The following is a 23,104-nucleotide window of genomic DNA, read 5'->3' as shown; positions in this document are numbered from 1 at the left end:
TACATTAATACTACTCTTTATGTTAAAGAATTATCTTGTCCTGATAATATAGTCCAGTGATTGCAGAAGATAACATTTCTTTATTAATAGACCTCTTTTAATGTTTTTTTCCCAAGTTGTTTGGTATAGTATGAATGCTGGAGCTTGGTTGGCTGAAATATATCTAGCAATGAAAGTGTGTTACAGCATGCTAGGAAAACAGTTGCAATAGAGTGTTGGCAAAATTTGTCTGAAAACTTTAAAATGATTAGAATGTTATCCCAGAGCAATGTTAGTTTGGCATTAAGGAAGAGGCACAAGGAATAGAGACTCAGCCTAAAATGAGGATCAATACCTCTGAATTGTTCAGGGTGATTAAAAGAGCATCAAATATATGTCATTTTATAAGTTCTTTAACCCTATATATAAATTATATATGATTATAAAATTTATATAATGAATTATGAAATTATTACAAAATAATGTGAACTGAGCATGTTGGTTTGTAACATATTTGTTCAATACTTCTGCTGTTGGTAATTGGGAACCTTCTGTCATATTGTCTGTGAAGAGAGGTTTGGAGTTGAGGGGAAACTAGAATCTTCTTTTCTAATTAAACTCAGTTATTATCCCACTCCTACTAAGAAAAATAGAAAGAGACGTTTTCAGTCATTATGACCCCTGAGACTTGGGGGGGATAGAATTAGAAACACACGCACAAAAAGGAAAGGAGTGGATCAAGTTTTTCTCCCCCCATCTTATAAAATATAGGTGTCCCTCTTTATTTGAACTCTCATTACTGAACTCAGGAATTGAATAAATTCAGATAAATTTTCAAATAAATTCCTCACTATTAAAAATTCAAGTCAAATAGATTCAGATGCTGCAATATCCCTTGCTACCTGAACTTGCTCTTCAAACTATGTGAATTTAAGAACCAATAGAGGGCGTGCCCCGTGGCTTAGGGGTTAAGTGCACGCGCTCTGCTGCCGGCGGCCCGGGTTCGGATCCCGGGTGCGCACCGACGCACCGCTCCTCCGGCCATGCTGAGGCCGTGTCCCACATACAGCAACTAGAAGGATGTGCAGCTATGACAGACAACTATCTACTGGGGCTTTGGGGGAAAAATAAATAAATAAAATCTTTAAAAAAAAAACCAATAGATTTGAATAAGGAGTGATACTTGTCCTACTGTTTTTGTTAGTAAGACCACATGGTCTGGTGGACAGAGTACAATGTGGGAGATAGGAAACCGGTGTTCTAAGCTCTGCCACTATCTCTGAATTGATCTCTCTGGATTTTTGTTTCCTTTTCTGTAAAATTACGAGGTTGTATTAGATTTTCTCTCTCAATCTGGTAGATGCTGAAGTCTAGTGGTCCTGAAAGTTGGTAAAAAGTCCAGAAACTGTTTTTGACATTTAAAAAAGCCAGGAAGGGTCATATATTTACTTGCAATAAGACTGTAAACCAAACAAATTTTTTTTTTTTAATATTTGGTTCAAATCGATATTACTGTTTCTTTGTAAAATTTGCCAAGCAAAACAACTTACCTCTTACTGGCATGTCTTTGAATTAAATTAAATAGAGAATTGAACTATAAAAGATTGGAAGTCACTATGCTAAGTATCGTCTAAGGTGTATTTCCCAAAGTGTAGGTGACCATAGATTACTCTTACAAATTTAGATTAATATGTTTATTTCTGGACAAATCAGAGATCCATCAATGGCCATATTTTTGTATTACCTCGTAATGTGTAGTAGACTTTCAAGGGATTCACTTCCAAGATTGGTTTTTAATGACTTGTGCCTATACTTAATTTCGTTGTGTTTCTGTGTTCATCAACTACAGTTAAACTGTATTCTAAAAATTTATTGATTAATTTGTTTGGAACTCTGAGTAGTATTTTTTCATGTAAATAAATGTTAAATAGTAATTCTCCAGTGTACATAAATCTATAATGGTAATTAAAGGTTAATATACTAGTTTGTGTTACTATTTCAGCCACATGCTGCCATTGTTGATAATTTGTTTTCTGAGAATTGAATTCTAAATTTCGAAAAATAAGAATATATTTTACTCTTCTCTCCAGATACTACTTTGATTCCCTCCTTTCTTCTACTCCTTGTCTCCTATCCCTACCAAAGTGGCAGTATATATAGTATTTGGTCTCCATTAAATGGATAAAGTACATAATACCTGGGCGCCTGTATAAGATCACTTTAAAGTGATATAAATTAAGAAGATGAGAGAAGAGATTGTTTTTTATAAGTCAGGGCTACTTCACTAATTGTCTATAAAACTACATATTGAGTATGTCAGTTTGAATGCCCATGGGTAGATAGGTGATAGTTGCTTGGTGGGTAATTGACATGTTTTCACCCTCTGCTTTTTAGAAAAGCATAATACTTTTTTCTGTCCCTACTTGAGGAGGAAATGAATTTTAAAATGCCTTGATGCCACTTTTAGTGAATGCTTTTAGTCTATGGTGAAAGACAATTTACTAATGAGACACTTGCTCACTAGTAGTCAAGAAGTGTCAAATGGATGTGCTATGTAGTTGTCAAAATGTGAGTTGGAATTTGGTTTTTAAATAGCTTAATATAGCACCTTTTTTATTTACCCATAATGTAGAATTACTGTTGCTCTATAATTCTTCAGATCTGCATTCCTAGATTTCCAGGATTATTTACCTACTTACAGAATGATATAATTTGCATCTAAATTTAGTTGTCTGTAACACATCTTTTTTCAAAAGTGTCAGTCATATTATTCATTAATGAATAAATACAATTTCAAAGCATGTATCAACATCAAAACTAAGCATTATGAATAGTACAATGCATCTTGTGATTATGTATTCTAAAGGATCTCTGGTGCCATCTACTGAATAGTTTTTTAAAGGGAGAAAAGTATGTGAAATCAAATGGATTTTTCACTTAATCTGATTTTTTCTTTTGTTTTTTAAATTAATAGGCTTTATTTTTTATAGCAGTTTTAGGTTTACAGAAAAACTGAGCAGAAAGTACCGAGAGTTTCCATATACTTCCCCCCTCTCCAGTTTCCCCTATTATTAACCTCTTTCATTGGTGTGGTACATTTGTTACAATCGGTGAATCGATATTGATACATGATTATTAAATAAAAGCCATAGCTTACGTTAGTTTCACTCTTTGTGTATTGTACAGTTGTGTGGGTTTGCCAAATGGATAATTCCATGTATCCACTGTTACAGTGTCATACACAATAGTTTCACTGCCCTAAAAATCCCCTGAACTCCACCTATTCATCTCTCCACCCCATGCCCCAACCTGTGTCAAACACAGAACTTTTATTGTCCCCATAGTTTTGCTTTTTCCAGAATGTCATACAGTTAGAATCATACAGTATGTAGCCTTTTTAGATTTGCTTCTTTCTCTTAGTGATGTGCATATAAGATTCCTCTGTGGTTTTTTTTTTTTTTTGGCTTGATAGCTCATTTCTTTTTATTACTGAATAATATTCCATGCTATGGATGGACCACAGTTTGATTATCCATTCACTGATTGAAGGACATCTTGGTTGCTTCCAGTTTTTAACAATTATAAATAAAACTGCTATAAACATTCACAGTTTATGTGTGGACATAAGTTTTCAACTCATTTGAGTAAACACCTACGAGTGCAATTCCTGGATCCTAGGGGTTTAGCTTTGTAAGAAACTGCCAGACTATCTTCAAACGTGGCTGTACCATTTTGCATTCCCACCAGCAATGAATGAGAATTCCTGTTGCTCCACATCTTCACCCACATTTGTTGTCAGTTTTGGATTTTAGCCATTCTAATAGGTGTATAGTGGTATCTGATTATTGTTTTAACTTGCAATTCCTTAATATCATATGATATTGAACATCTTTCCATATACTTACTTGCTTTCTGCATATCTTCTTGGATGAGATACCTGTTCATATATTTTACCCATTTTTTAATTGGGTTGTTCGTTTTCTTGCTGAGTTTTGAGAGTTCTTTGTATAATTTGGACCCTAGACCCCTTTATCAGATAAGTGTTTTGCAAATATTTTCTCTCAGTCTGTGGCTTGTCTTTTCATTCTCTTAACAGTCTTTCACAGACCAGGAATTTTTTAATTTAATGAAGTCCACTATATTAATTTTTTTTCATGCATCTCACTTTTGTTGTTTTATCTAAAAAGTCATTGCCAAACCCAAGGTTACCAAGATTTTATCCTATGTTATCTTCTAGGGGTTTTATAGTTTTGTGTTTTACATGTAGGTATATGACCTGTTTTGAGTTAATTTTTGTGAAAAGTGTAAGGTCTGTGTCTAGGTTTTTTCTTTGCATGTGGTTGTCCAGTTATTTCACCATCATTTGTTGAAAAGACTGTCCTTTCTCCATTTGATTTCCTTTGCTGCTTTATCAAATATCAGTTAACTCTATTGTGTGAGTCTATCTCTGGGCTCCCTATTCTGTTCCATTCATCTATTTGTCTACTCTTTGTTCGATATCATACTGTCTTGATTACTGTAGCTTTATAGTAAGTCTTGAGGTTGGTAGTGTCACTTTTCCAATTTGGTTCTTCTGGGCTATTTTGTTAGCTATTCTATGTCTTTTGCCTTTCTATATAAACTTTAGAATCAGTTTGTCAGTATCCACAAGGTAACTTGCAGAGATTTTGATTAGGATTGCACTGAATCTGTAGATCAAGTTGGGAAGAACTAACACTTTAATGATATTGAGTTCCTGTTTATGAACATGGAACATCTCCATTTATTTAGTTCTCTGATTTCTTTCATCAGAGTTTTGTAGTTCCTCATATAGATCTTGTACATATTTTGTTAGGTTTATACCTAAGTATTTCATTTTTGAGGGTGCTAATGTAAATGGTATTGTGTTTTAAATTTCAAATTCCACTTGTTCATTGGTGGTATGTAGGAAGACAGTTGACTTTTGTTTATTAACCTTGTATCCTGCAACATTACGATAATTGCTTATTAGTTCGAAAAATTGTTTTGCTAATATTTTTGGACTTTCTACGTAGACAATCATGTCATCTATGAAAAAAAGACCATTTTATTTCTTTCTTCCCAATCTGTATACCTTTCGTTTTCTTTTCTTGTCTTTATTACATTACCTAGGACTTCTGTTACATTGTTGAATACAAGTGGTGAGAGAGGGGCATCGTTGCCCTGTTTCTGATCTTAGGGAGAAAGCATCTAGTTTCTCACTATTAAGTATGATGTTAACTGTGGGTTTTTTTGTAGATGTTGTTTATCAAGTTAAGGAAGTTCTCCTCTATTCTAGTGTGCTGAGAGTTTTTATTATGAATGGGTATTGGATTTTGCCAGATGCTTTTTTGCATCAATTGAGATGATCATATGATTTTTCTTTTTTAGCCTGTTGATGTGATGGATTACATTAATTGATTATTGAATGTTGAATCAGCTTTGCATACCTGGAATAAATCCCACTTGGTCATTGTACACAATTCTTTTTATACATTGTTAGATTCAATTTGCTAATATTCTCTTGAAGACTTTTCCATTTATGGTCATGAGAGAAACAGATCTGTAGTTTTTTTCTTGTCATGTCTTTGTCTGCCTTTTGTATTAGGGTAGTGCTAACCTTAGAATGAGTTAGTAAGTACTCGCACTGCTTTTATTCTCTAATAGAAATTGTAAGGAATTGGTATAATTTCTTCCTTAAGTATTTGGTGAAACAGTCTGGGCTGGTGCTTTCTATTTTGAAAGGTTATTAATTACTGATTCAATTTTTTCATAGATATAAGCTTACTCAGGTTATCTGTTTCTCCTTGTATGAGTTTTGGTAGTGTCTTTCAAGGAATCGGTCCATTTCATATAAGTTATCAGATTTGTGAGTATGAAGTTGTTCCTAATATTTCTTTATTATCCTTTTAATGTGCATGAGATAAATAGTGATGGCTCTTTTTTAATTTCCATATATATATATATTTGTGTCTTCCCTATCTTTGTTGGTATCCTGGCTAGAGGTTATCAATTTTATTGATCTTTTCAAAGAACCAGCTAATCCTAATTTTTAAATAGGCGTAGAATATAAACTGAATTCCTATTCTGAAAGTTCTTTGATACCATCTCCTGAATGGTTTTTTTAAGGAAGAAAAAATTCTGAAAGCATATCATGGATTTTTTCCTTAATCTGATTTTTACTTTAATTGTTTCCGTAGGCTTTTTAGACCTTATTTAACATTGGAGCATAGAGACATACCAAAACGGTAGCAAAGAGGTGCTTTTTTTCAGAATGAGTAACTCTGCCCCAAGGAGAATTTTACTGTGGGGATTTAGCCATCTCTACCCTTTCCTACGAGAATTCAACACAAAGTCTCCAGGAGTTGTCATGAGATTATGACAAAATTGAAAAATCATTAGCTCTTTTGCTTATTATTCTACATTTAGACTTTTACATTTTTTCTGCAGGGTTAGAGCTGCTCAGAATGGTCTCATAGGAAGTTTAAATACTTTACTATGTCATTAAACTTCAAAAGTTATTGAAGGTAGATCTCATAAATCACTTTAGTGTATTTAAATTATCTAAAGAGATGATGATGAATCTTTACATGAATTGTATCTTTTTTTTAAAAAAGGCATACAAATAATTTGGTTTTTAAGTGAATCGTTAGTTAAAGAAGTATTTATTTTGAAAATTTGTATGGTTGGTTACAGATAACCTTTGATGTGACAGGGAACTTTGTAACCAAGGAAGATTTGGTTTTTTGTTTCTGGAAATATAGAAGATTAGAAATATGAAACTCTCATTAAAGAAACAATGAGAAATTCAGGCTTAAAAAATAAAACTTGAGAGCAAAAACAAATATCTGTATCCAAAAGGAGATAATCTCTCCTGGTAATTTTTAGCCAGAGACTAGTTGTCACAGGGTTAGGAATCTGAATTCACACGAATTAATAAACTAGAATTTAATTTAAAATCTTCTTAGGTTGGAAGCAACCCAAGTGTCCGTGGACAGATGAGTGAATAAGCAAAATGTGTAATATACATACAGTGGAATATTATTCAGCCTTAAAAATGAAGGGAGATTCTCATATATGCTACAATATGGAGGAACATTGCACTTGACGACATTACACTGAGTGAAATAAGCCAGTCACAAAAAGACAAATACTTATAAAGTATTATAAAAAGCTTATAAAGTAACTTGCCCTAAGTTACACAGCCTGTAATCAGAGCTGGAATTTGATTCCAAGATCTGACTACAAAGATATACTTCCAACCATTCTTCTATATTGCCTTCCAGTATACTTTTTATGATGTGATAAAAACATGTTAGGTTTTTGTAGTTCTCCAAGTGTGATACATGGAACCCTGAGGTCCCTAACACTCATTTAAGGACTCTGCAAGCTCAAAACTATCTTTTTTATAATTCTAAGGTATTATTTGCCACTTTTGCTGTGTTGACATTTGCACTGATGGTACAAAAGCAACGTTGGTTAAAATTGCTGGTGCCTTAGCATGACTCAAGCCAGTGGCAATAAACTGTACCTGGCAATCCTTGTGTTCTTCAGCATCACACACATTTTAGTAAAAAAAGGGCCATTACACTTAATGCCCTTAATGAAGGAATAAAATTTTTTAAATTTAGAAAATTTTAACCTTGGATTGGGCATTTAAAAATATATTCCATACAATAAAATGTGAAGTACTCAAACATTTCTGTTGCATACCAAATTATATTGATTGTCTTGAGGACTTTTGTCTTGAGGACAAAAGACTTTGTTACAAAAGTCCATAACTCATAATGTAGACATAACATCTATTCAGTATCTATATACCACCTTCATAAAGCAGAAACTGCAGAGAATGCAAAGAAAAGAACAAACACACAAGAATATTAACATGTCACTTTCTGTCTAAGATAGGTGCAATGGACCTACAGTAAGTAAGGATATAGAAGACCTGAAAGAATAGTAAGGGATAGTTTATGTATATGTATCGAACTCTATCCCCAGCTAATACAAAATATACTTTCTTTTCAAGTGTACATGGAACATTCACAAAAAATTTTATATACTAAGTCAAAAAGAAATCCTGAATTCCATAAAGTAGAAACAATACAAAAAAATATTTTTCATCATAATTCAATAAAGATGGAAATGAATGACAATTTTTGAAAGTTCTGTCCACCTGCAATGTAAACATTCTTTTAACCAACCTTAGGGTTGAAAGGGAAGAAAACAAAATTGTAGAATTTCTAAAAAATACTAGTAATGAAAAAGCTAGATTTAAGAATCTAGGGGATATAATTAAAAGAGTGATTAGAAAAAGATTCACAGCCTAAAAATAAATAGAAAAAAATGCTGGTTCTTTGAAAAAGTCAGCAAAATAGACCGACTACTAGTTAACCAATTGGTTAGGGACAGGGGAGGGTAGTGCAGAGGGAAGAAACACAAATATACAAGACATGATAAGGGAGAAATAGCCATTGAAACAGAGAATTTTAAAAGTCATAAGATTCTATTTTGTACAACTTAGATGAAATGGATAATTAAATAGGAAAATCCAGTTTACCAAAATTGTCTCAGAAGAGATAGAAAGCTTAAATAGCCCCCCCATTTTTTCTTTTAAGAAATAGAAAAATGTATCAAGAAAGCTCAACAAAAGCACCAAGCCCAGAAGATTTAAAAGCTGTTTTACCAAACCTTCTAAGATCAGATAATCTCAATGCTCCATAAATTTTTCCAGAACACAAAAAAAGAAAGTTCCCAAATTATTTTTAACATGAGTATGATACTGCTCTAGATAAAAGTCTCATAGTCCACACACATGCAAAAACAGAATGTCAAACAGAATTCGACACTACATTAAGAAAATATTACATCATGGTCAAGTGAGATTTATTGCAGTAATGCTAGAATGGTTTGGTTTTAGGAATTCCGTTTATATAATTTACCTGTTAATCTAAGGAGGAACAAAAAATGAAGTTCATCTCCAAATATGCTAACCTTTGACAAAATTCAACACGTGTCCCTGATAAAAGTATTCATTAAAATAGGAGTTGATGCATATTTCTTTAACATGATAAAACACGTATACCCTAGTTTTAAATACAGCGTAACACTTAATGTGGAAACACTGGCAGTATTCCCACTAAAATTGCAATAAAACAGGATTGTCCTCTGTCTCCACTATTTAGAATTGTGTTGGAAGTTTGGCCTTGTGCAATTAGACAAGAGAAAACTGTTTTAGATTCATAAGAATGGGAAAAGAAGAAATACAACTAGTTCTGTTTGCAAATGATAGTAGAAAACCAGAAGCACTGATGATAATAATAATAACTCAAACAATAAAAGAATTCAGTACAGTATCAAGATACAAAATGAATAATCAGTGACCTTCCTGTACACATAATCAGGTGATATAAAGCCATTTACAATAGTAAATTAAGACAAAATACTTTGGAATAAACATACAAGCAATTTCGCTTTTCCCTAAGTTAATATATAAATTTAATATTCCTTTAGAAAGTTCCCCACCCCCCTTGGAGCTAGCATTTAGAAATTAATTATGTAAGGATAGATCTTAAAGAAGAGCTGCTACTGGCTCTTCCAGTTATTAAAACCTTTATAATTAAAACTGCGGTACTGTCACCTTAATGGACAGCAAACCCATTGAGAAATAGACCCACATACCCAGGGAAATTTATATATGTTGCAGGTGGTGTTTCAAATCACTGGCAAAATGGTGGACTATTTAATAAATGATTTTAGGATCACTGGAAAACCAATTGGAAAAAAATAAAATTAGCTCTATACCTCATATGACACTAGAATAAATTTCTAGTTGAATAAGAGATTTAAATTTAAAATAATGTAACCATATACCTACTAAAAGACAGTCTCTGTGAATTCTTTTGTAACCTGGATGTAGGACAAAGGCTTTCTGTCTATGATTTAAAGTCCAGAGGCAATAAAATAAAATATTGACTACATTTAAAAGATTCATTTATAGTAAAAAAAGAAAAAATAATTAGTCCAGCAAGAAAGCGCCATAGTCAAAGTTGAAAGACGAAGACAAACTGGGAGAAAATACTTGCAGTGTGTATTACAGGGAGTTAATGTCACTATTACATAAGGAATTTTTAAAAATTGAGAAGAAAAATAAAAGACCAAACACCCTATAGAAAAATGGACAAAAGGCATGAGCAGAGTGTTACAAAAAAATAAGATATTCAAATGGCCCTTACACTTATAATAGAACTGCCGATTAAAACAATACTGAGTTACCATTTCTCTTCTATTAGCTTAGCAAAAATTCAAAAGCCTGATATTACTCTGTTAGGGAAATTATGAGGAAACAGTCACTTTCATATGTTGTTGGAAGTACGAAATGATACACTCCCTACGAAGAGATGTTAGGCAATATCTTTTAAAACTACGTGTGTATTTACTCTTTGGTCCAGTAATCCCACTTTTTAGAATTAACCTTGAAGGTACTTGTTTAACAGCATGAAAATAGATATGCACAAAATGATTCATTGCAGCATTATTTATAATAGCAAAATATTAGAAATCAGTATACGTCAGTTACATCTATAGGAGCCAGGTTGACTAGTCAGTGGTAAAAACATTCAGTGAATTACCATGGAGCTGGAGATTAAAATAAAGAACATCTCTGTGAACTGATAAGAATGATTCTCTGGGTATATATTTTTAAGTGAAAAAAGCAAGAGAAAAAAAGTGTATATAGTATGTGAACTTTTAAGAAAGAAAATAGGTGAATGTATTTCCTTATTTTTACACAAAAAATACAAAAGGATAAACTAGAAACTAATGAAATTGATTACTTTGGGAGTGGTGGGAAATAAGTGAAACTTCTCTGAGTCTTACTTAGTTTTGACTTTTGAGACATGTTAATTTTGGACATTTTTTAAAATAAAATTCAGTTAACAAGGGTGGGGAAGGGAACCCTGTGATTGAGTACAAACAGAAAAACAAATGAACGTAACTGTGTGTCATATTGATAATACAGAACACAGGAAAATTAATTCAAATAACTAATATAGTACTCTGAACTTTCATTGGAATATATTTTAAAGGATAAACATTTTTCAGTAATGATATTAGTATAGTAATTCTGTGGGGGAAGGGAATAAAAATATAGAATGGGGGAAGAAAAAGAAGAGGTATTAGAGGTATCAGTGGTATTAGAGGTATCAACATGAACTCATGATTTAAAATATATGTATATGTGTGTGTATAGTGTTTATTAGCTTTGCCTACTGTAAGAGTCTAGAAGCAATGACACCACAGTAGCACTGACCACACTTAGCATCCTGACCTTGATGCCTAAATAGCATCCTGACCTTGATGCCTAAATAGCAATCTCTACCACAAGAAGGAAAAATAGGGTATTTGGAATATTGTTTGATTCCAAGTCAGGGACGTGAAAAGTAGAAAGTGGACATGCAATATCTTTTTATGTGCCAAAAAATAAGGAAGTCCTTGAAAACAGGAGATGCATCAAAAGGATACAAGGAACAACTTGAATTGGCTAAATTTTTACACTGGCTGAAAATGAATAATGATGGCATAGATGATAGCATATTGGATAACAAGAAACAATCCATGAGTTCATAGTGATAAAAACAAAAAAAAGATGAGGGTCACAGAAGAGAAGGCATTTCTTTTTTCAAGAATGCTACGTAAAAATAAAGAATGCATAATGGAATTACAAAATTACCATTTTGCAACCACTAGTCTAACAATTGGTTTGGCAGAAACCGTCAATTGATGCTAAAACCGTTCAGTAAATAAAAGATTGTTGAGGAACAGGATAATCACGTTAAAGTATCACTCCACTATGATACTAATCACAAAGAAAAAAAGGTAACTTTACAATGAGACATTTGTTGGATATCACCGTAAAGCAAGTGATCAACAACATTACTAATACTGAGACAAACTGGTATACACTAAAGAGGCATATCACCTGTGTACTATTCCTGTCAAAAATGTTTGATCTGAGTTTAAATCATGAGGAATCTAACCCAGATTGTGGGACATGCTACAAAACGAATGGCATGAAAGTCAAAAAAAGGCAGGAGAAAAGACTAGGGACACATGCCAGTCAAACACAACATGTGATCCTTGATTGCATCCTGAGATTTGGGAGGAAAAAGCGTAAAGGACATAATTGGAAAAGTTGGGAATGTTTGAATATGGATTGTATACATTACATTATTGTATCAGTGTTAAATTTCTTGAAAGGGATAATAGCATTATAGTTATGTATGGTAATGTTCTTCTTTATTACTTAAGTATTTAGAGTTAAAGCTTCATGATGTCTGCAGCTTACTTTCAGATGCTTCACCCATAATAACATGTGGGTATGTGAGTGCATATGTAAATCAAATGACACAAAATGTCACCAGTTGTTGACGCTACAGAGGTAAAATTTTGTGGAAGTACATTGTATTCTTCTTTCAACTTTTCTGTAGATTGAAATTTTTAGAAATAAAGTGTTTGGGGAAAAATAAAAGGCAGGGCAAGAACTGTATATTGTACATGGCTCCACAGGATTTTGCTTACTCTTTTCCCTTTCATTATATCATTATCTGCACTAATATGATACCTGTCATTAAATGATATCAGTGTATGTCAGAGTTCTTCATGTCCTATAAAGTGCTATATCAGTGTTAATTGTTGTTAATATAGCTCTTAAACGTGGAGAGAAAGGAAATGGAGATGGGAAAACAGAAGATAACAAAAATGCTACCACTGTCTTGGCCTTTAAAAACTTTCGTTGGATTAGTGACCTGTATTTTTCATACCAACAATCTCATAATTGAGTCAACTCAAACCGATATTCTTAGATTGATTGCAAGAGCAGCTATCCCTCTTAGGTAAATAATGGCATTATATGCTACCTGTCAGCATGGGAGAATACTAAACAAAGGTGTGAATACAAGGAAGCAGGAATCAGTTGGTCCCCAGTGATTCACATCTCTCCCGTATGCAAAATACACTCACTCCTACCCAAGGCCTCTAAAAGTCTTACAGTATCATCTCAAAGGCCACACTCTGGTTATCTAACTCAGTTCCAAGTGCAAATGAGGCTCCTTGGGTGTAGTTCCTTAAGTACAGCACTTCAAGTACAGTTCCTCTTGACCTGTAGACCTTTAAAAATAAAAAGACAAATTACCTGATCACACCCCCCCAACATACAGTGGTGGGACAGGCATAGGATAACCACTGTAAACACTCCTGTTCAAGAACAGGGAAATGGGATGCACACAGGTCACTGTTCCAGAGCAATTCAGAAATCCAGCTGGACAAATGTTGGCAGTTCTTTAGGATCTTAAGGCCTGAGAATAGTTCCTTATGGCTCTTGGATCTACCCCCTGGGCTCTAAGTTCTGCTCTCTAAGTTAACCTTCCTATTTTTTTTTAAATTGAGATGTAATTCACATACTATGAAATGCACTTTTTTAAAGTATACAATTCAGTGGTTTTTCGTATACTCATTCACAAAGTTTTGCAATAAATAGCACTGTCTGATTCCAGAACATTTTCATCCTGCTAAAAAAGAAGCCTTTTTCTTAGACTAGCACTCACTCCTTATCTTTCTACCCTCTCCCAGGCTCTGGCAACCCTAATCTACTTTCTGTCTCTATAGATTTGCCTGTTTTAGACGTTTCGTATAAATGGAATCGTACGATTTGCAGCCTTCATTTAGCATAATATTTTCAAGGTTCATCCTTGTTGTAGCATGCATCAGTTCTTCATTCCTTTTTATGACTGAATGATGCTCTGTTGTATGGATATATCACCTTTTATTTATATATTGACCAGCGAATGTTCATTTGGTTTGTTTCCACTTTTTGGCTGTTAGGAATAATGCTGCTGTGAACATTCATGCACACATTTTTGTTTGGACATATGGTTTCAGTTTTCTTGGGTATATACCTGGGAGTGGAATTTGTTGGGTCATATGGTAATGCTATGTTCACATTTTGAAGAACTGCCAGTGTGTTTTCCAAAGTCGCTAAATCATTTTGCATTCCTACCAGCAGTGTTTTGAGGGTTCACAGTTCTCCACATCCTCGATAATACTTATTATCTGCATTTTTTATTTTAACACTCCTTCTGGGTGTGAATTGATATCTCATTGTGGGTTTGATTTGCATTTCCCTAATGACTAGTGATGTTAAGCATGTTGTCATGTGCTTATTGGCCATTAGTAATATCTTCTTTCAAGAAATGTCTGCTCAAATTATTTGCCATTTTTTAATTGGGCATTTGTCTTTTTATTGTTAAGTTGTAAGAGTTTGTATACTGTGGACACTAGACCCTTCTCAGACATATGATTTATAAATATTTACTCCCATTGCGTAGACTGTTTTTTCACTTGATAGTGTCCTTTGAAGCATGAAAGTTTTTAATTTTGATCAAGTCCAATATATCTCTTTTCTTTTGTTGCTTGTGCTTTTAGTGTCAAATCTAATAAGTCATTGCCTGATCCAAGGTCATGAAGATTTACACATATGCTTTCTTCTAAGATTTTTTTGGCTTTAGCTCTTATATTTAGGTCTTTGATCCATTTCAAGTTAATTATTGTCTATAGTATGAGGTAGAAGTCCAGCTTCATTATTTTGCATGTAAATATCCAGTTGTCCCAGCGCCATTTGTTGAAAAGACTATGCTTTCCCCCATTGAATTGTCTTGGTGCTGTCATCAAAGATAAATTGACTGTAGACATGAGGGTTTATTTGGGGGCTCAGTTCTACTGCTTTGATCTATATGTCTGTCCTTATGCCAGCAACACCCAGTTTGATTATTGTACTTTATAATAAGTTTCAAAATCAGGAAGTACTAATCCTCTGATTTAGTTCTTTTTTAAGATTTTTCAGCTATTCTGGATTCCTTGCATTTCCCTGTGAATTTTAGGATCAGCTTGTCAGTTCCTACAAAAATGCCAGCTGGAATTTTGATAGGGATTGTGCTGAATCTGTTGATCAATTTGGAAAGCATTACCATCTTAACAATATTAAGACACAGGATGTATTTTTATTTATTTAGGTTGTCTTTATGCTTTGTAGTTTTCAGTGTACAAGACTTCCATTTCCTTTGTTAAACTTATTCCTGTATTTTATTCTTTGTGATGCTGTTGTAAATGGAATTATTTTCTTAATCATTTCATTTTGAAATTATTCAGTGCCTTTGTATAGAAATAAAATTGATTTTTGTATGTTGATGTGGTATCCTGTAATCTTGCTGAACTTAATTATTTGCTCTAAATTTTTTTGTGTGGATTCCTTATAAATTTCTGTATACAAGATTATGTTATCTACAAAGCGAGTTTTACTTCTTCCTTTTTAATCCAAATGCCTTTTATTTATTTTTCTTGTCTAATTGCCCTGGCCAGAACTGCCAGTATATGTTTAATAGAAGTGGTGAGAGCATTTATTCTTATCTTGTTCCTGATCTTAGGGGGAAAGCTTTCAATCTTTCACAATTAAGTATGATGTTACCTGTGTATTTTTCATGGATGCACTTGCTTAGATTGAAGCAGTTTCCTTCTATTCCTAGCTTGTTCTGTGTTTTTATCATGAAAAAGGATATTGGATTTTGTCAAGTGCTTTTTCTGCACCTATGGAGATTGTTATGTGGATTTTGCCCTTTATTAGTATGTTACATTATGTTGACAGATTGGTTTTCATATGTTGAACTAACCTTGCATTCTTGGGATAAATCTCACTTGGTCTTGGTCTATAATCCTTTTTATGTGTTGCTGCATTATGCTTGATAGTATTTTGTTTAGCATTTTTGTGTCTATTCATAATGAATGGTTTTCATTTGTTTTTGTTTTTTTCTTTTCATGTGATTTCTTTGGTTTTGATATCAGGATAGTAACTCACATAGAATGAGTTGAGAAGTGTTCCTTCCTCATCTCTTTTTTAGAGTTTGTGAAGGATTGATGTTAATTCTTCTTTAAATGTCTAATAGAATTCACCAGTAGATCTTTCTGTCCCTGGGCTTTTCTTTGTGGCAAGTTTTTTGTTACTAATTCAATCTCTTTACTTGTTATAGATCTATTCAGATTTTCTATTACTTTTTGAGTCAGTTTGGTAGTTAGTGTCTTTCTAGAATTTGGCCGTTTCATCTGGGATATCTAATTTGTTGATGTATAGTTTTTTTTAGTATTTCCTAATAATCTTTTGTGTTTCCATAAGGTTAATGGTGATGCTTTTTCCTTTATTCCTGATTTTAGCAACTGAAATCTTCTCTAGTTTTTTTCCTTGGTGAGTCTAGCCAAAGGTTTGTAAATTTTTTGATGTTTTCAAAGAACCAACTTTTGGTTTCATTGATCTTTTCTGTTGTTTTTCTATTCTCTATTTCATTTATTTCTCTTTTAACCTTTTGTTTATTTCCTTCTTTTTGCATGCTTTGGGTAGCTTCCAATTTATTTTCTCTTAAGGTAGAAAGATTATTAATTTGAATTTTTTTTAAATATAGGTCTATAAATTGCCCTCTAAGCACTGCTTTAGCTGCATCTCATACCTGTTTGTATGTTGTGTTTTCCTTTTCATTCAACTTTTAGTATATTCTAATATCACTTGTGACCCTGTCTTTTACCCATTAGGTGTTTAGGAGTATGTTTTTTATTCTCACATTTGTGAATTTTCCAAATTTCCTTTTGTTACTGATTTCTAGTTTCAGTCTTTTGACACTGGAGAACATACTTTGTATGTTTTTAATCTTTTTGAATTGATTGAGACTTGTTTTGTGTCCTAACATAGGGTCTGTCTTGGAGAATTTCAATGTGTACTTGACAAAAATTTATATTCTGCTGTTTTTGGGCAGAATGCTCTGTAGATGTCTGTTAGATCTAGTTGGTTTATAGTGTTGAAGTCTTCTACTTGTTGATCTGTCTATTTTTTTTATCTATTACTGAAACTGGTTTACTGGAGTCTCTAGTTATTATTGAATATTTTATTTCTCTCTTTAATTCTATTAGCTTCTTCTTCATGTATTTTTGGGCTCTGTTAGGTACATATATGTTTATAATTATTATATCTTCTTAATGGATTGAAGCTTTATCATTATAAAATGATCTTTTCTGGTTCTATTGATAACTTTTGGCTTAGAATCGATTTTGTCTGATATTAGTATAACCACCCCAGCTTTCTTTTGGTTATTGTTTGCATAGTATGTCTTTTTCCAGCTTTTTTCTTTCAACATATTTGTGTCTTTGAATTTAAAGTTTCTCTTTGACAGCATATAGGTGGAATATTCTTTTTAATCCATTTTGCCTATCACTGCCTTTCCATTTACATTTTAAAAATGTGAATTTATTCCATTTACATTTCTATTTACATGTTCCATTTACATTTACCGATAAGGTAGGGTTTACATCAGTCATTTTGCTATTTGTGTTCAATATGTTTTATGTCTTTTTGTTTTCTCTGTGTCTTCATTGTTACCTTCTTTTGTGTTAAATGGATATTTTCTAGTATGCTATTTAAATTTTTTTGTTGTTTCTTTTACTGTATTTTTCTTCAGTTATTTTCTAAGTGGTTGTCCTGGGGATTACAATTAACATCTTAATATACAGCAATGTAGATAAGATCAATACCTACTTAATTTCAGTAGTATACAAAAACTTTGATCCTGTCTCCATTCCTTCTCTCCTCCTCTGTGCTATTATTCTCCACGTTACATCTTTACACATTGTCCGCTGAGACAGATTCGTAATAATTACTTTGTGCAGTTGTCTTCTAAAATAGATAAAAGGAAAAAAGTTATGAACAAAAAATACTTTTATAATTTACAAACAAAAAATGCATTTATATTGTATTTTACCCATGTAAGGTACTGTACTGGTGCTTATTACTTTTGTGTGTGGATTTGAGTTACTGTCTAGTATTCTTTCATAAGGTCAGGTATGCTAAAGTGACAGATTTTCTGTTTTTGTTTATCTGAGAATGTCTAAATTTCTCCTTTATTGTTAAAGGATAGTTTTGCTGAATATAGAATTTTTGGTTGACCGTCTTTTTCTTTCAGTTCCTTGAAGATATGTCATCCCACTGCCTTCTGGTTTTCATGGTTTCTGATGTGGTATTGGCTGTTAATCTCATTGAGGATCTCTTATATGTGATGAGTGATTTTTTTTCTTGCTGCTTTCAATTTACTCTGTCTTTGGTTGCTGACCGTTTGATTAGGATGCATCTAAATGTGGCTTTCTTTGAGTGTATCCTTCTTGGAGTATGTTGAGTTCTTGGATGTGTAGATGAATATTTTTCATTAAATTTGAGACAGCCATCATTTCAAATATTCTTTGTGCATCTTTCTCTTCTCTCCTTTAGGACTACCATTTGTGAATATTGGTATACTTGATGGTGTCCCACAGGTCTCTGAGGCTCTGTTCATTTTTCTTTCTTTCCTTTCATTCCCCCCCCCCCTTCTTCCTTGCCTCATTCCTTCCTTCATCCTTTCCTTCCTTCCTTCCTCCTTCCCTTCCTCCCTCCCTTCCTTCCCTTCTTCTCTCATCCTTTCCTTCCTCCCCTCCCTCCCTCCCTCCTTCCTTCTTTCCCTCAAACTGGGTGATCTCAATTGGCCTATGCTCAAGTTCATTGATTCTTTTTTCTGCCAGCTCAAATCTGCTGTTGTATCCATCTAGTGAATTTTGCATTTTAGTTAGTGTACTTTTCAACTCCAGAATTTCTATTTGGTTCTTTTTTTAAAACTTCGATTTATTTATATTATCTTCTGATACTTTCCTTTATTCCTTTTTACATGGTTTCTTTTAGTTCTTTGAACATATTTATTAAAATGCCTGCTTTAAAGTTTTTGTCTAGTAAGTCCAGTATTTGGGCTTCCTCAGAAACTATTATATTGACTTTTTTTTCCCTGTATATGGGCCATACTTTCTTGTTTCTTTGCATTTCCCATAATGTTTTCTTTTAAAAACTTGACATTTTAAATAATACTGTGTGACAGCTGTGGAAATCAGATTATTCCCCACCTCAGGGTTTGTTGTTGTTGTTTGTTTGTTTAGTGACTTTTCTGAACTAATTCTGTGAAATTAGTGTTCTTTGTATTTTGTGGCGACTGACATCTCTGCGTAGTTAGTTGGCTTAGTGGTCAGCTAATGATTGGACAGAGATTTCCTTAAATGTCTAGAATCATAACATTCTCAGTCTTTGCCTAGGGGCAGTATGTGTGTTAGGGCAGGCTACCTCAGGATTGGGAAGGGACTATGGATATGGGGCAATTTAAATGCAGTATAGCTTGCTCTTCTTGCTGAGATTTAGCTGATATTCTTAAATAGACACATCCTGGAAAGCTTTTGGTTATTTCTAGAGTTCTTTTGTTTAACAGATGACACCACCCCATACAAAAAAAATTAAAATAAAAAGCTCACATGAGGACCACAGCATTATTAAGAGAGTCAAATTTGAAGAAAACATATCAGCTTTCTGAAGCATATTTTCCTGACATTTCCCCTGATTTGGTCTTTGCTCAACCATGTCTTAATTTTAGCCTCATTTGCTATCTGTATAGACGGAAAATTTTCAAAACCATCAAGACCTGGTTTCTTTTTGTTTAACAGTCTTTCCTTTATTATCTCTCTTTTCTTACATTTTACTATAGTGAGCAAGAAGAAACCAGAGGGCATCTCAACACTTGGCTTAGAGATTTCCCTAGGTGGATCACCCATTTTGAATTGAGCACATTTTCTACTTTCCAGGTTACTGCAGACAACAGTGTTGTAAAACTTACTGCTGCTACATAATAAGTATACTCTTTCCTCCACTTTTCAATAGCCTTTGCCTTATATTCCTGTAAGTCCTCACCCTGCAGCCTTATCAAAGACCAGGAGGCTTCTATTAACAGCTTCTTCAAGGTACTTTATGGCTTACATTAACACTCCCCAAAGCCCACTGCCTGGTTGTAAAGCCACACCTACATTTTAGGTTTTGACTGCAGCAGCATCCCACTAACATGTACCAAAATCTGTATTATCTTTTACTATTTAACAAATTACCCCCAAAATTGAGCAGTTTAAAACAACAAACATTTATTGTCTCACATTTTCTCTGAGCTGGGAATCTAAGAGTGGTTCAGCTGAATGTTGCTTGCTTGGTTTCTCACTTGGCTGCAGTCATGGGGTAAGCTAGGGTTACAGTCATCTGGGATTTGATTGATCTGGAATATCTTCCAAGTTCAGTCATTTGGCTGTTTTCAGGAGGCTTCAGTTCTTCTCCACGTGAGCCTCTCCAGAGAGAGGCTCACGTATGACTTCCGCTAGAGTGAGTGATGAGAGAGAGATAGAAGGACGTAGTAGTGGCAGGGGGGCAGGAGAGGGAGAACACTAACTTTCAAGAGTAGCTGAGATAGAAACCGTGTTCTTTTATCACCTAATCTCAGAAGTGACATATACTTCTGCACTGTGCTCTTGGTCACATACAATACCCCTAATATAATGTGGAAGGGACTATACAACAGTATGAAACCAGGAGATGGAAATCATTGAGGACCATCTTGAAGCTGGCTACCACAAAGGGCTTGTAAAACTTTTGAATTAGTTCAATTTGAAAAATGATGAGTAGGGCAGAAATAAGTTATTTGTCTTCTTAGGGGCAATAGATACCATTTCCATGTGGCAGCATTCTCTCTTCGAACCAAATATTTATTACTTGCCTGACTTTTGAAAACTTTTGAGTTTATAATCTCTGGCCTAGATCTTTAGTTAATTTACTTGCTGTTTTGTAGTTATGACAACTTGTAGAAGTTATCTAGAAGGCTCACTAGCTAATCTGCAGCTGAGCAGCGTTTTCTTTGTCCCTTTCTCTGTCTTTTTTATTTTTTATTTCATTTTATTTTTTTCCAAGTCCTTTGGTCTCACACATAGACTTTTATTCCCCAATACAAAGGGGCAAAAACTGAGTAAACTGCTTTAAACTTAGCTCTAAACTCAACCCTAAAGTATAGCCCTAGTCGCAAGATATGAATCTGGTTATGTTTCTGTTCTTTTTTGGTAAATTTAATTATTTTGAATTGATAAGGCGACACTAATCAATAAATTGCAGTACAATTAACCAAAATACCTAGAAGTAAATCTAGTATCTCCTTTTAACACATAATGCACAGCAAGATTAGGTTTGAAAAAAGGTGGAGAAGAATGTTCACAGAAGCCTTCAAAGATTCCTGGAGGTAATAATTAAGAAATGGTATAAATTGGGAATTTTTGTGTGCAATGTGGAAATTTCTTGTTTTGATAAATCACGTTAGTTAGGTTACATGTACCTATGCTATCTATTCTGAACCAAAAAATATCATATGGGCTTAGAAATTATGTCCTTTGTGTTTTCCAGTTAGTTAATATTTGGTTAATCTTTTTTCTTATTTGGCATTTTATGATTTAAATACAATATGACTACTCAGTCTGCATCTTTATGTTTCTCTTGTTATTTCCACTGTCACCTAAGACAACAGCTAACATTTACTAAACAGTTAAAATGCCAAGTACAAGAGTTCAATATTTTATCTACAGTCTCATATAACCTTAAAATATCCTGTGAGAGAGCCCTTTTATGATTTCCAAGGTTTTGTTGTTATTTCCATTTTTATGAATAGAGAAAGTAAAACTTGGAGGGGATCTGTAACTAATTCATAAAGATGGCTACGATTCCAACCTGTAGCTAAGGCTTCCACTCTAGTAACTCAAATAGTGCTTCTCTTCCCTACTGGGTTCTAAACAAAGAGTAAATGTGAAGACTAAAATGCTACTTTTTTGTTAGGCCTGCAGTCCCTTCTCACAGATGTTTTTTCAGAATTCAAAATTCTTTGTTTTGAAAGAGGTAATATAATGGAGATGTTTGTTAAGTAACATCTCTGGCAGATCTGAAACAGCACCCTGTGATCAAATGTATTGATATTTCTGGAAGACCACATATAGATTCATGTCAGCTTAGGTCATATTTTGCTACCAAATGTGGTGGCGATTCATAATGGAAGTAGTTTGTTGCCTTTCCTCACCTCCAAATAGTATGTTTTCAAACCTTCTTGCATTTTAGAGTCATGGACCTATAATGATAGATGCTAGTTGGAGGATGTGCCTTCATATCTCTTAGACAAGTGCTCCAGCTAATAGTGAACCCCAGAAACTAAGGAGACTTAACTCTTCAGTCTCTGACAGCCCTGGATCAGGGCAGACCTATTCACATAACACTGATCTGCCTGGGTAAGAGTTGAGGCATTTAAGGAACTAGTGTGTCTAGAAGTGGGCCACTTCTAAGAGGAAGTAGTATGGAGCCTAACCAAGCATGCTTAGTCATCCTTCCCAATTTACCAACCATTCTACCTCTGAAGGAGCAGAGTAAATAAAAGGATTGGAATGAGGCTAGAAGTATGTGTGTGAAAAACCCACCACCACCACCACCCTCCGTACCAAAACTCTTTATCACTATTATATACTGTGTTTATAAGTGGACTCTCCTTTTTCCACACCTCTTACTATAAAATCATTCAGTTGTTTTTACCTCTTGTACAAGTGTCAGACAGAATTGTGTATCACTGCTGACCTTCATTATAGTTGTAGCTGATCATTATGTTTTGGGATCAAGGATTGATTAAGACCTTCAATAAAGGTATTGCCATTTTTATAGGAGAATCTTAGTAGATGCATGCTGAAAATATTTAGCAGTGAAATGTCGTTATTCTACAATTTATTTTCAGTGGTTCTGCAAACAAAAAAATTAAGAAATAAGCGAATATGGCAGAATAGTAACAATTCATGAATCTTGGTAGAGGCTGTCTGTGTCATTGTACTGTTCTTTATTTTTTTTCTTTATCATTGAAATTTCTCAACAAGTTGAGGAAAGAAAAAAATCCTTGATGATATTCGGGCTATATATGAAATTCACATTTGACAGAATTGAGGAATTTAATGGTAATAAACAGTTATAAGAGTTTAGATGTTTTCTTAAATAGTTAACGCTTGTACTTTGTATATTAAGTTAAAAATTGCTTGGTTACTTATATATACAATTTGTGTTCACATACTAAGTGTTTTAATATCTAGTAGAATACATTTGAATTAAAACTCTGAAAATAAGCTGTTCTGCTTCTATGTCTTT

General features: G+C 33.6%; 1 protein-coding gene across 15 annotated transcripts in view; it reads left to right on the top strand.

Annotated features, from left to right (window-relative positions):
* Nucleotides 1–23,104, top strand: part of LCORL (ligand dependent nuclear receptor corepressor like) — a 158,698-nt gene that overhangs the window by 74,982 nt on the left and 60,612 nt on the right. The window lies entirely within an intron of this gene.

The sequence above is a fragment of the Ceratotherium simum genome, chromosome 8, assembly GCF_057802395.1.
Source record: "Ceratotherium simum simum isolate JZ-2026a chromosome 8, ASM5780239v1, whole genome shotgun sequence".
NCBI lineage: Eukaryota > Metazoa > Chordata > Mammalia > Perissodactyla > Rhinocerotidae > Ceratotherium > Ceratotherium simum.
The sequence above is the reverse complement of the archived record's forward strand: the minus strand, read 5'-3'. Positions and strand labels throughout refer to the sequence as shown.